The sequence below is a fragment of the Stegodyphus dumicola genome, chromosome 5, assembly GCF_044657685.1.
Source record: "Stegodyphus dumicola isolate Sdum_Otavi_A_Nest chromosome 5, ASM4465768v1".
Taxonomy (NCBI): Eukaryota; Metazoa; Arthropoda; class Arachnida; order Araneae; family Eresidae; genus Stegodyphus; species Stegodyphus dumicola.
The window spans coordinates 82,997,695-83,010,827 of record NC_140772.1 but is presented as its reverse complement, the minus strand read 5'-3'; the positions used below and the strand labels follow the sequence as shown (position 1 = coordinate 83,010,827).

The 13,133-nt window shown below is 31.4% G+C and overlaps 1 protein-coding gene and 2 non-coding genes across 5 annotated transcripts in view; 2 read left to right on the top strand and 1 right to left on the bottom strand.

The window, feature by feature from the left end:
• Positions 1 to 13,133, top strand: part of LOC118189551 (photoreceptor-specific nuclear receptor-like) — a 125,515-nt gene that overhangs the window by 75,945 nt on the left and 36,437 nt on the right. The window lies entirely within an intron of this gene.
• TRNAS-UGA (transfer RNA serine (anticodon UGA)) lies at positions 4,526 to 4,607 on the bottom strand. The gene has a single exon. It is a non-coding gene; the product is annotated as a tRNA-Ser (tRNA).
• On the top strand, positions 12,959 to 13,040 carry TRNAS-UGA (transfer RNA serine (anticodon UGA)). Its single transcript has one exon. It is a non-coding gene; the product is annotated as a tRNA-Ser (tRNA).

Sequence of the window (13,133 nt, the reverse complement as noted above, 5' to 3'; positions counted from 1 at the left end):
AGAACCCTAATAAACAAAGGTATGTATCGTATACGTATATTTAGTTACCGGAATTCAGTAATTTGTTTGTTTTATTCATTCATTCAAAAAAGCCTACTAATAATTAAACATGATATATTTAAATTAAATATAAATTATTTTAACATATACTTTATATTTAATATTTATTTACATTATATTTATTTCTTTCAGTTGCACGGTTAAATGAGTATAGCAAGTAAAAAAACAAAAAAAAAAAAAAAAAAAAAAAAATAGGTTCGTCAGTATTCAAATGAATATTTAAAACGTATACGTGTTTTCGTATCTGCTGTCGGTGATAAACTGTCACCTTTTTTTATCTTTCATGCCAATGAATCAATGAGACGGGGCTATTTTGAGGCGCATTTGAAGTCAAACATAGTGCTGATGTAAATTAAGATTTAAATTACGTACCGAATTTAAAGAGGAATTTTGAGAAAAAAGCAGCATTAAAGTCTGTTTATTTCTCATATTGCAACTGTTAATCATACTCTTCAAGATAGTTATGAAATTTCCGCACGCATTACTAAATCTGGGAGAAATTATATACTACAGCAGAGAATTTAATCAAAGCATCAGTATCATCAACATTTCTTAAATCATTTGCGGAAAAAGATCGCAAAGGCGTACAATTTATGCTCAGTAACAATACTGTTAGCAGAAGAATTAATGACAGATGAAGACATTGAAATATGACTTGTTGAAGAGCTGTAAACTCAAAAATTCTCATTGTAAATGGATGAAGCAATAAATTCGTATTGATAACTTGCGCAAAATATGCAGATAAAACTGATTTTGCTGGAGAAATGTAATTCAGTAAATGATTAGAGAACACCACTACCTCCAAAGATTTATATTATGAGCAAAAAATTACTTAGATATAATAATATATTGATAAAATTGTAACATCTTGTGCTGAAGATGGTGCGTTAATTTGATAATAAATGGCTCCTTAAATTTAATGAAAGATGAGAATTTAGAAGTGTTTTTTGTACACTGTGTGCAGAGGGAAAACTTAGTAGCTAAAATTATTTCTTCTGTTCTCATGAAATACTAAAGCCCACCAGCGGCCGAGCGGTAAAGTCGCTGAACACTGGTAGTTCGGTCCGAGGTTCGAATCCCGCGAACGGACTGGCTGCATGGGCGTTTTCGTGGTTTTCCCCATGTGTAACGTGTATACGAGCCACTTTCCCTTAGAAAGTCCTCCACGAAAGGCATCCCTCCCTTTAGGCAGATAGCCCTCGAGGCTTTGCCATAATCACACACACACACATGAAATACTATAAAATGCATCAATGTCAAAGCTAACGACAAATGTGATGGTCTTTTCGAGCTATTTATGAAAACCAAAATGCACAGTGTAGACTTTTACTTCACAATGAAGTAAAGTAGCTCTCGAAAACGAACTGTTTGAAAAGATTTATAGAAGTGTTTGACATTCTTAGAGACTTTTTATGTGACAAATCTGAATCGGAACTTCTATTAATTGTCGACTGTAAAAACAGTTGTGAGTTATATAGTCGATATTTTTGAAAAACTAAATATGTTAAATAAATAATTTCAAGGAACAAACAAAACTCTTGTCGACGCAAAAGAGAAGATTTTTACTCTGTTACGATAACTCTGGTACGATAGCAAAAGATAGGAGAAATAATCTGGATTAGTTTGCCTTAATTTAATAATTTTCGCTGAACGCGTTAAAATGAGTTAAGATAAATTTATAAATTTGATATATTGCGCCTGATTGATGAAGAGTAATATGTTAAGAGAGCAAATAATTAACATAAATTTTCTCATTATATTCGGAAAGAATGGAAATGAAATTTTAAAAGTAGCAGGTGTATGAAGGGTGCATGACATATCCTCCAGCGTTATTCAAATGGATCAAAAGTTTCCAAGAGGGGGAATGAAAAATTTGTCTAAATATGAAAGAACAGCACAACCTTCAGCTCTCCGTGTTAGCGAAAATATCATTCATATATGCAGCGTCGTCGACATTTAAGTATTATAATGACTGCTGAAAAATTAAATTCAGAATAAACAACTGTCCATGAGATTTAATTAGAGAAATTGAATAACGACTTAAATTGAAAATGGAGAAGTCCTAAGTTGAATCATGGTTGACTGGTCAAACCAGTATCTTCTGAAGAGGGTGATCGTAAGATTATAAGATTTAGGAATACGATTTGACACGCAGAGCGTTTAAAGCAAAAAGTAGAAGGTTAAAAACAGAACCGTCAACAAAAGAGAAAAAAGAGAGAGACAGCGAAGAAAGAACTTCGAAGAAGAAGCAGATCCAATTTTGCTGCACAATACTTAATGTTACAATCGAGGCGTTTTCTAATTATTTTTAATAATATTAATAAGTTAAATTCGTAGTTTTAAATTCTTAATTTATTTAAATTCATTACTTAGCACATTTTAAGCTTTGCGACTAAACAGATCGAAGATATTTTTTCATTTAAAACTTTTGTTTACCCTACTAATTTTCAAAACTTTTGTTACCGTAATGCTACAGATTTTAAGAACTAATTACTCTTTTTATTTTATTTTTTAATAAAATTTTCATTCATTTTATTTATTTATTCCATCAAATAGTATGCGAAGTTGTTTTTGATTAGTAGCACTCATCGACGCTTGAACGATTAAGACAACATTAAAAGTTGGACCTCAGTTCAAATCACAGCAAAGGGCTAGATACGTAAGATACTTAAGGTTTTTCAAACGGGTAGCATAAATGAAAATCGATTTCCTTTAGCAGATTATATGCGAAGGCATTATTTTCCTAGGCAAATAACCTCCATGCAATTTTTTTTTTTCATTCAACAGTCCAATATATCTGATTATGAGTCTTCCTCTATGCTGTATTTAAAATTTTGAAAGAACAATTTATTCTTTGTTCCCTTTTTAAATTCTTCATTGAAATTTAACAGTTGTGATAAAACACTGAATTTCTGTTTTAAGAGATATATAAAAAAGCACGTATTATAATATAATAAAATTCGCCAGATTTTAATACAATAAACCCTCTCTAAGACGATCACCCATGATTCTAGATGATTTTGAAGACATAGTTGCTTTAGAGATGTTGATTTTCAATAGTAGTGTTTATGTTTTCAGAAAAAGTGATCAGTTTCAGAGACAGTTATCTTAGAAAGTTAATCGTCTAGAGACGGTCCTCTGAATTTTTATATAAATAATTGTGATTTAGCATAGGGGAGTCTTAAAGAAGTAAATATAAGCTATGTGTGGTAATATGGTTGTACATAGCATTATTGTAATTTATTGTTAAGCATTAAGGATACTTTTACAAAAAGTTCACAAATTTTTTAATTGTTAATTAGCGTTTAAAATTGTTTAATTCTTCTACGCATTCTGATCTATATTTCTTCAAGATTTTCTTATGCACAGAACAGAAATATATGTTACAATATTTATAATGATATTTTGCTACTCCCCAAATTTCGAAATGGTGTTTCCCAAACTCGCAGAAGCTTGATTCCTGGAATGAAAATGTCAAATAATAAACAAATAATTACTTGCAGAATCTCAGTTTATACTGTCCATTTATGAATTCACTCACTTACCCCAAAAGGGGGCGTTAACCTAAATGGACTATTAGTCTCGAAATGGAATTTTGCAGTGAATCGTTATAAAAAGCTGTATCAATTTTCAAATTGTTGCCACAAAATATTATTGCCCTTCCTGTTGCTTTTGAAGAACTTAAACAATGAAGAATCTGCATGTATATATGCATGTTTCTCGCATTGTGAAATAACAACGAGGCCTATAGCCATCAAATTTTGAAAACGTTATCCTGCACCCAAACTTGCGCACCTGAAAGCAAGAATGTTGAATTTCGAATTTGTTTTATTATATATTTCACATTTTATAAAACTTTAATTACTTTTTAGTATCAGATTCAACGATTTGAAAGCCAGCAGAGGCAACACTGTACGAAATATAACACATGTTTATTTCTAGCACCCAGGACTGTCTATCAGAAATTCTAAAGATTTGCTGATTTTATATATTTTGTGATATTGTCGTTGAATTGAATTTTATGTCGTACCGAGTGCGAAGAACATGATATTTAATAAATGAAGGTAAGACACAAAACGTTAAAAAAAAAGCCCATTTGGGCATAATATAATATCAGAAAGCTTTGAGATTTTTATTTTTTTACTTTTTTAAAAGTATTGATGGGCTATACTTAAATTTGAGACAGTTTTATATTAGCTGTGAAAAAATAACAATACGAGCAGTTTGACATCCGTACATCAAAAACTGACCGGGATATTTTATTTCAAAATTTGCATTTTTTAAAAGTAATTTTCAACTTGCCTCGAGCGATCAGTTAATTCAGAGGAATTCGAGGAAACAAGTTTAAATGAAGTGCAACAGTTAAGTACATTTAATTTAACATGGCGTACGGGGAAGTCATGTGGTGTTCGCATCGTGTTTTTCAGGGTAGTTATCCGCGAAAGTTTCAAAAGGAAATGCACTCCGCAGCCGGTAGGATTCGAACCTACGCGTGGAAACCCCAATGGATTTCAAGTCCATCGCCTTAACCACTCGGCCACGACTGCGCGATATCTCGTCCTTTATCTAACACCTGTTTCAAAAGCAACAAAATACGCGAAAAATTTATCCTCTATCTTCTTGCATGTTGAACTCACTATTTTTATATGTCTTTCTCTCAGGAAATATGAAGGTTGGAAATTAGAAATATAAAATTTCTTTGGAAATTAGAATGATATAGTCCACACATTTGTAACGATTTATTTTTTTATGTTGAAACAATAATTTAGTAATTTTACGAATTTCTTAATTTAGTGTTTTTTGATTTGAAAGTCACTCTTCTGTTTGTACTTTTCCTTCCCCTTGAATGCTTCTCATTCTAAATTTGATTTTGAAATTCCAAAGATATGCTGTTTTGAAATATTTTGTGATTTTGCTGCTCAATTTGATTTTATGGGGCGTTGTGCGAAGAACATGATATTTAATAAATAATTATCACACAAAATGTCAATAATAAAGAGGTAAAAAAAAGTTCTGCAAGCCATTTTACTAAGAAAACTGAGCATTGATAATGATGAACTGTGAAAAGTCTGAAAAAAATATAAAAATGTGTGCCAACACTTTTTACTGCATCGGGAGTGAGTTCTAAACATATGCTGCTATATTGCTTTTAAAATTTTTGTGATTTTGATGTTGACTTGTGTATGGCGTAAGAGCGAAAAAAACGCTACTTAATAAAAAAAGGGGGTTAGAAGGAGTAAGTGTAAGAGTAGACTGGTAGACTGCGAGCTCAGCGAGAGCGTAAAAAACCTAAACAAACCCTTTGGGGCGACAGTTAAAATCTATAACCTTTCAGATTTATTTTATTTTTTATACTTATTGTTTTTTGGTTGTCATTTTATTGGTTTTGCAATAGTTTATGAAATCGTGTATGCTTTTTACCAGTACGACCTAAATAACGCAGAAAAATTTCAAACCATTCTAGTCATTTAGAAATAAATAACATTAAAACAATTAGCTGCTAAATTTTTATGTACTAGATAGTTAACTATGAAACCAACTCCGACGGAACAGCCTTGTTTTGCTGTTCTATTTACCAGCATTTTAGAATATTGCCAAATTTTTGTCAGCAAATTGGCTGTTTTTTTGCAGTTCAAAAACTTCATATTTAGAAATTTTGTTGAATTACTTGAACTGATATCGTTCTTTTCAACGCATAAAATCATGTATATTCTTTTAATCAATCTAAAATTCAAGGTTTGGAAATCTTGCTTTTTAAATGTACTTTAAAATAAAAATTTCTCGTACTTTTTGAAAATTTCATTCAACTAATTTACATTCCAATGAATAGTATTTAACTAAAACTATATCGTTTAAAAATTGTTGAATGTTTATAGATTAAAACAGAATAATGTACATTACAAACAATAGATTTTCTTTACGTAGCAGCCGTTATTTTTCATCTACATTTTGAGTGCTTTAAAATTAGGTGATGTATCATATGGTGACATTTCAAAATCAACGAATGAATCTGCACAGTTAAGAATTGCATTTCAGTACAAAACTATGGAGTAAAATCTATGGAAATTTTAAATTTCGATTTCTACCATATTTAAAAACCAGTAAAGCTCAATTTAACACAGAAAATATTTATGTCAAATATGATTTGGATGATTGTAGCTTTTCTATTTTAATTTTTTAAATTATTTTTATAGACTCATACAAATTAATAAAAGTAAGCAATGCTCTCGCCGGGGCTCGAACCACCGACCTCTCGAATACGCGCCGAGCGTGCTGACCTCTACACCCCAAAGGCGTGCTAAGAAGGCGGAATAAATATCTTATAGACTTATCTTTATAATAATCTAACAGCGAAACAGCCAAACAGGTCGGCCAAACAGGTTTGTTAAGGTTTTTTACTCTCTCGCTGAGCTCACAGTTTACCAGGTTACTGTTACACTTACTTCTAACCTTTTTTAATTTGTTACATTTTTTTGTTTTGTTACCTTTATTATTTTCTTTTTCGCACTTATAAGTGCGACGCCATATACAGTTCAACTTCAAAATTGCGAAAAGTTTAAAAGCAGCACGCATGCTGCTTTTAAAATCCCCGAAGAAGCGTTGGCATACTTTTTTCGGTTCTTTTCAGTCTTTTCTCAGTTCATCATGCCAATGTTGAGTTTTCTTACTAATAAGGCTTTATAAAACTTACTTTTTCGTTCTTTTTATTATTAATGTTTTGTGTGTTTACTTATTTATTAAATATCCCGCTTTTGGCTCTTACGCTACATAAAATTCGATTCAAAAGTTATATTATAAAATATTTAAAAACAGCATACCTATAGAATTTCGGATAGACAATCTCGCGCCGCAAATAATTTTTTTTTTCCCTCTGCACAGTGTTGCCACTGGTTCGCTTTGAAATCGCTGAGTTTATTAATTAAAAATTTGTTAAAGTTTTGCAAAATATGAAAAAGATAATAAAACAAGTTCGAAACTCAAAATCCGGGTTTCCAAATTTCCATCTTCTGGTGGAGGACTACGTTATTCAAAATTCGATGCCACCTTTTTTTTCCACAACAATTTGAAAAGTGATACGCCGTCTATAGCGATCAACGCACATGCTGTTTCGAGACTAATATCCCATTCGGGTGCGTTTCACTTCTATTTCTTATTATGATCACCTGTGTGAGAGACACACATTTCTTTTTTGCCAAAACGAATTTTGATGCGGTGTTAAAAAACCATTATTACATACGTTCTTATAACATCATATTTTTTGGGGGGCTGCGGTTAAGTGCAAATGTATTAAATAATGGCTTTGTTTTTACATTGTATTAGGCAAACTAAACGTCTTTCCGAATTGCAAAACTTTTGCACGAAATAACAGCGAAAAATAGATATGTAAAACTTTTATCTTTACGTAGAGCTGTTGTTAAAGCTTTTTACATGCAGCTGACGACTGACGACTTTCTACATGCAGCTACTGAAAGACAAAGGCTAAATATATTTCGTGGTATCGTGAAACTAAATTGTCCATCAGCAGCGGTTTAGAAGACGTGGCAGGGCTACTGTGAGTAGCTGCGAGGTACTGTGAGTAATTCGACTCTGGGTGAACTGGACAGAAACATATCATGAACAGAAGCTTTATCATAGGAGTTCGTGATAGTGTGATATTTGAGAATAACACAAGGTGCGTCTAAAGTTACACAGCAAATACTGAAGAACATGTGGCGGGAACTAGAATATCGATTTGACCTTCTCCAAGCTACAAAGGGAGTACAATTTGAAATTTATTAGAGTAGTAATGCTAATTAAAAAACTTAATTAGTGCAATTAATATTTCCAAAAATCCATATATGTTTAGTTATAATAGTTCTCGCACAGTAAATTTATACAATCAGGTAAGACTTTTTGCACACTCTGTACGTCTATTTTTAATCACTGGAGAATGAGACTTTTGAAATCACGTTTCGTTTTAAAAAGCGTCAGAAAAGTTAAAATTGACTCAAAGATTTTTCTTCAGTTTATTATCGTATAAAATAGAATAGAATGTTCTCGTTTCAACTTATCATTATTTGGTTGAAAAATCTATAAGTTTTTTCTCGAAGCACTCTATAACTAACTCGACATTTAAAAAGCTTTTCAATGTACACAAACCAACTAATCTGCATTTCACTTTGTTTGATGATTTATCTCTATTCTTTCTGTGTTTCAATATTTTCGAAGATTAAAGTTTGTAGCAAAAGTTCTATTTGTTTCTAACTGCTTGATTGCTATGATGTTGTTTGTCGATTAATCATTTTAGCATCAAAACATGTTTTGACCTCTTTATCAGTTTTCTACCTAATTTTCTATATAACTCATAGCCACTGGACTTAAGTAAGTAACTTGTTTGTAATGCTGTAAAGGAGTAGTGGACACAACATTACTTCCAAGCACGGACCATTAAATTATATAAATTTTTTCTGCACTTCATTTAAACTTATTTCCTCGAATTATTCGAACTTAAATAACCGATCCCTCAAGGAAGTTGAAAACAGTATCAAAAATTGCAAATTAAGAAATTAAATATTCCACTCAATTTCGGTAGTTTCTTCGCCGTTGTTTTTGTCGTTTGCCGAATGCAATAAAAATGGGAGGTGTACTAGATGTTACAGTAGTCCTAATACATAAAAATTTCAACATTCTGGGAGGCTAATCGTTTTTTCGTTAATGAGAGATACACACACACACGAACATACGCACTTACTTGACGTTACGAAAAATTCAATTTTGAATCCATTTTAGAATCCATTATGGGAACAAGAGTCCTTTATTCTGTCTGTACACACTGATGTCACCCAAAAAATAAAAACGGGTTCCCAAAAAGTCAAAACGGGTTCGGGAGCGGTTAAAATAGATATTTCCGTTGAAATATAATATCTGAATTTTTTTTTGCCAATACAGTAAGTACTCCTTTTACTTCCTAAAAGGAAGTAAACAAGCATTAATATAGATACATCAGTCTTAATTATAAGATTACAAACACCTCAAGAAACCCTAATTATAGGCTTGTAATCATGTGATGCTTTGTTTATTAATATAAAAAAATGTAAGTCTATCTTTATTCCTATAATATTATTTATTATTTTAAATAAAATATTAAAATATGCTTGAGTTCTGAATATTTCCGATTAAAATCTAACATCTCAGCGAAAGTTTATAAAATATTTTCTACCACCGCCAAATGATAAAAAATTAAATTTTCACTGTTCAATCGAACTGAAATAATTCAGGAAAAAAAAAATTCAATTTTTAAAGCTTTAGGGTTTTTCTACATTTCCTTTTTTGAGCGTAAAATGGTATAAACAGGAAAAGGTAAAATGTTATGAACTACATTTCATTTTAGGGGGAGATAGCTGTTTGAATTAAATTAAGGAAAGAAATGTATAGACAGGATCAAAGAAATGCAAAGATAAGAACGCAGTCTATGTTGTTTCTAAAAAAATGTTATTCTTACATTAAACTTTATTTTTGGTGCAGGTGATAGTGTGCACGGTAACTAAAGTAGAAATTTTGCAGTTAGCTTACTATTTGATGCGTTGGAAACGCATTTTATTTTTTACGCTTATATGATAGCATTTATATAGTAAACGGTTAAGAAGTTCAGAAAAAAATTACTTTTTAAATGATTTATTCTGTGTGCTAATAATTGACGTATTTTTGTGATATACTTGTATAAAATAAATTCAAGTTCTTAGCTTCCCCACCTGGTTTTAAATTCACCTGGTACGGTAGTCAGAGTAATTCGCCACCATTCCGACTAGGCGGCATTTTCGTCAGTATTAAATATTTAACTCTTTAAACCACTTTTCATAAATATTGGCGAATACAGTGATCTCCCCATAGGCTTTCGTAAGATGACCTATTTTATTTCCGAAATAACCACTTCCCACCCTCCCCGTTTCCTTCGTCATGAATTACCTACTAAAAGTGCACATTATTTTGCAAATTTGAGAATGCGGTATTTCATCTAAATTGTTCAGTACACTTCACCCTCCTTCATTATAACTGAAACGTATTGTAATACATTTCACATATTTCAAATTCTCCGAAAATGTATTTGAATTTCGTGACATTAAATAAACTTTTAACATTCTTATTTATTATAACGAAAATGTCTGGAGCATTCTGTAACACTTCATAAATTTTAATAAATTTATTCTTGAATATGTAAAGATATTAACTCTATGGTTTTCTTTTATTGATAATGCAAGATGCAACTAATAGCCATTTTTATTACACAAATGTGTTTCAAGAACTATTATAAGGTTCGCTTAATTACTTGAAAGCATTTCGTGCATTTTCTTCCCTGTTATCCTTGAAATTTTTTTTTTTTTTTTTTTTTTTTTTTTCCGTTTTGCGATTTTGCTTTGAATTACTATAAATGTACGTTTCACTTTTCAGACTGTTGCCACCAAATGTTAGAGTCCTGCATTATATTCGAAGAAATGAAATAATGAAAAATCTGCATAAATATATGCATATTTCTCGCATTGTGATAAAACAACGGTACACAGAGCCATTGAATTTTAAATGACGTAATCCTCCTACGAATATGGGCATGTGGAAGACTAAAATTGAAATTTGGAATTTGTTTTATTATCGATTTTATATTTTGTAAAACTTTAACGAATTTTTGAGTAACAAACTCAACGATTTAAAAGCGAGCAATGGCAACACTCTGCGGGGGGAAAAACCTTTTTATCTCCAGCGCACGGAACTGTGCATCGGAAATTCTAAAGATAGGCTCACTTTAAAATTATTTTGCGTCATTGCTATCGAACTGAATTTTATGGTTTAAGTGCAAACATGATATTTAATAAATAAACACACAAAACATAAAACGCCCTTTTGGACTTCATTTAAAATCTTACACCTTTCAGAATTTTTTTTATTGTTTTTTGTTTATTTATTTTTCTTTTAGTCTGGCTTACCAGCGGCTGAGAGACAAATTTCGGGGTTCGAATTCCCGCTAATGGGCTGAGAGCGCGGGTGTTTTCGCGGTTTTCTGTATATGTAACGTGTATACAAACCAGTTTCCTTTAGAAAGTCCTCCACGAAGGCATCTTTTCTCTTAAGCAGATAGCCCTGGAGTGCTTTGCCATAATTAAATAAAGCCAAGTAAACCAGTTAGAATTAAATGTTCAGTTTGGTCAGTCCCTTTTCAGTTAAAAGTTAACAGGCACAGTTATCTAATTATTTATCTGTTTCACATATACAGTTATCTAATTATTTATATATGTACAGGTACAAAGATTTCTCACGTCCGTATATCACTCAGTTTTTAAGTTCCTAAGAATCTGTCAAAGTTCTGAAGCACTGTATCAGCCGTGGAGAGAAAGGGTTCCTTCTGTTGTTTCCTCTATATTTTTGTGTAACTAAAACTTTAGATTCTGAAATTTTTTCGTATTTTCATATTCCAAATTTGAAGTTTAAGTAAGGCAAAAAAATTTTCAGCACAAGGATGTTACTCACTGTCTCACTGAGATTTTTGCTTCATTTAAAAATAGTATTAAATACGTGAAAAATGTGACAAAGCGCATACGAGCTGAAAGCAGTTTAGATATTGTTCATTCAAGGTTCTTACATTTAGCTTATTGTACCGACTTATTGATGCTTCTCCCCATTATCCATTTTCTTGTCAAATTCTAATACTTTTTATATTATTAGAAAGGGGAAAAAAGAAATATTAGTATTAATCTATATATATACAGTTTTATTATAATCAGTCTTAAGTTAATTGAGCTACTATATCGAAGCTTTGCATTTTTCGATTCTAGGTAAGGTTCGCCCAGATACCCGGATGTTTTAAACACCGTTTCACAAGAGACCAGTTTAACTTCCACTTCGATAAAATATAAAACCAATTTGGAAACGAACGTGTAGGTGCTAAAGAGAGGTCAAAATATCATAAAAACATTTAACAGAAGACTAAATTTTCGAAAGAAAATCTGGAAGACATTTGTAACAAATAACGGACAGACTGCCTTTCTTAGAAACTAAAACTAAAACTACCATGCTGATTTTTTTTACTCAAAATCTAATTTATTCAATATTTAAATAGTGCTAGAAATAGTGTTGAAAAAAATCTTTAAACCTATTTTTTTCCCCCTTCAAAATAGGATTCGTTTTAAAAATAAATGTTTCTCTCTGTCTCCCATTATAATAAGCAGTGAATTAAAATGTTTCAATATATTTTTGTAATAGCACGGAACATTTTAAATAAAGAGATTTACAGAATGAGAAGCGTTCTAAGGTCAGGAAAAGTACAAGTAGAAAAGTGAATTTCAATTTAAAAAAATTTACTAAATTGTTGATTCAACGTAAAAAAAAAAAGTAAATTGTTACTAATGTACGGACTGTATCATTCTAATTTCCATAGAAATTTTATATTTCTAATTTCCAACCTTCATATTTCCTGAGAGAAAGGTACATAAAAATAGTGAGTTTGTGGCCTTGGCTACTAATGTTTAAAATTAATTTATGATTAGGAACAGCATGAATTATAAACAAATAGCTAAGTTTATTGCATTTTATTTTCCAGCTATCGAAATGCGACGCTACGCCCAACGTTTTGAAACCAAAACCTAGCAATCATGAATCAGAACTAGTTGCCATTCAGCATAAAGAAATTTAAATATAAATATGAACTACTTATTGCCATTCAGCATAAAAGAAATATAAATATGAATATTAACAAAATATTAAAGTTAATTTTATAAAATAATTAAACACATGAACAAATATATGAAGTAAAAAATAATTATTTATCATGCAATAACTGGGCCGCTACAAGTTTAACATGCAAGAAGCTAACATTTCCGCGAATTTTATTGCTTCTGAAACAGGTGCTAGATAAGCGGCGTTTTAGTGTGCAGTCGTGGCCGAGTGGTTAAGGCGATGGACTTGAAATCCATTGGGGTTTCCCCGCGTAGGTTCGAATCCTACCGGCTGCGGAGGGTAAACGTTTTTGGAACTTTTGATGCGAGGCTCCACATGACTTCATCGCGCGGCCTATTAAATTATTCCTCGAATGACTCTTAATTAGC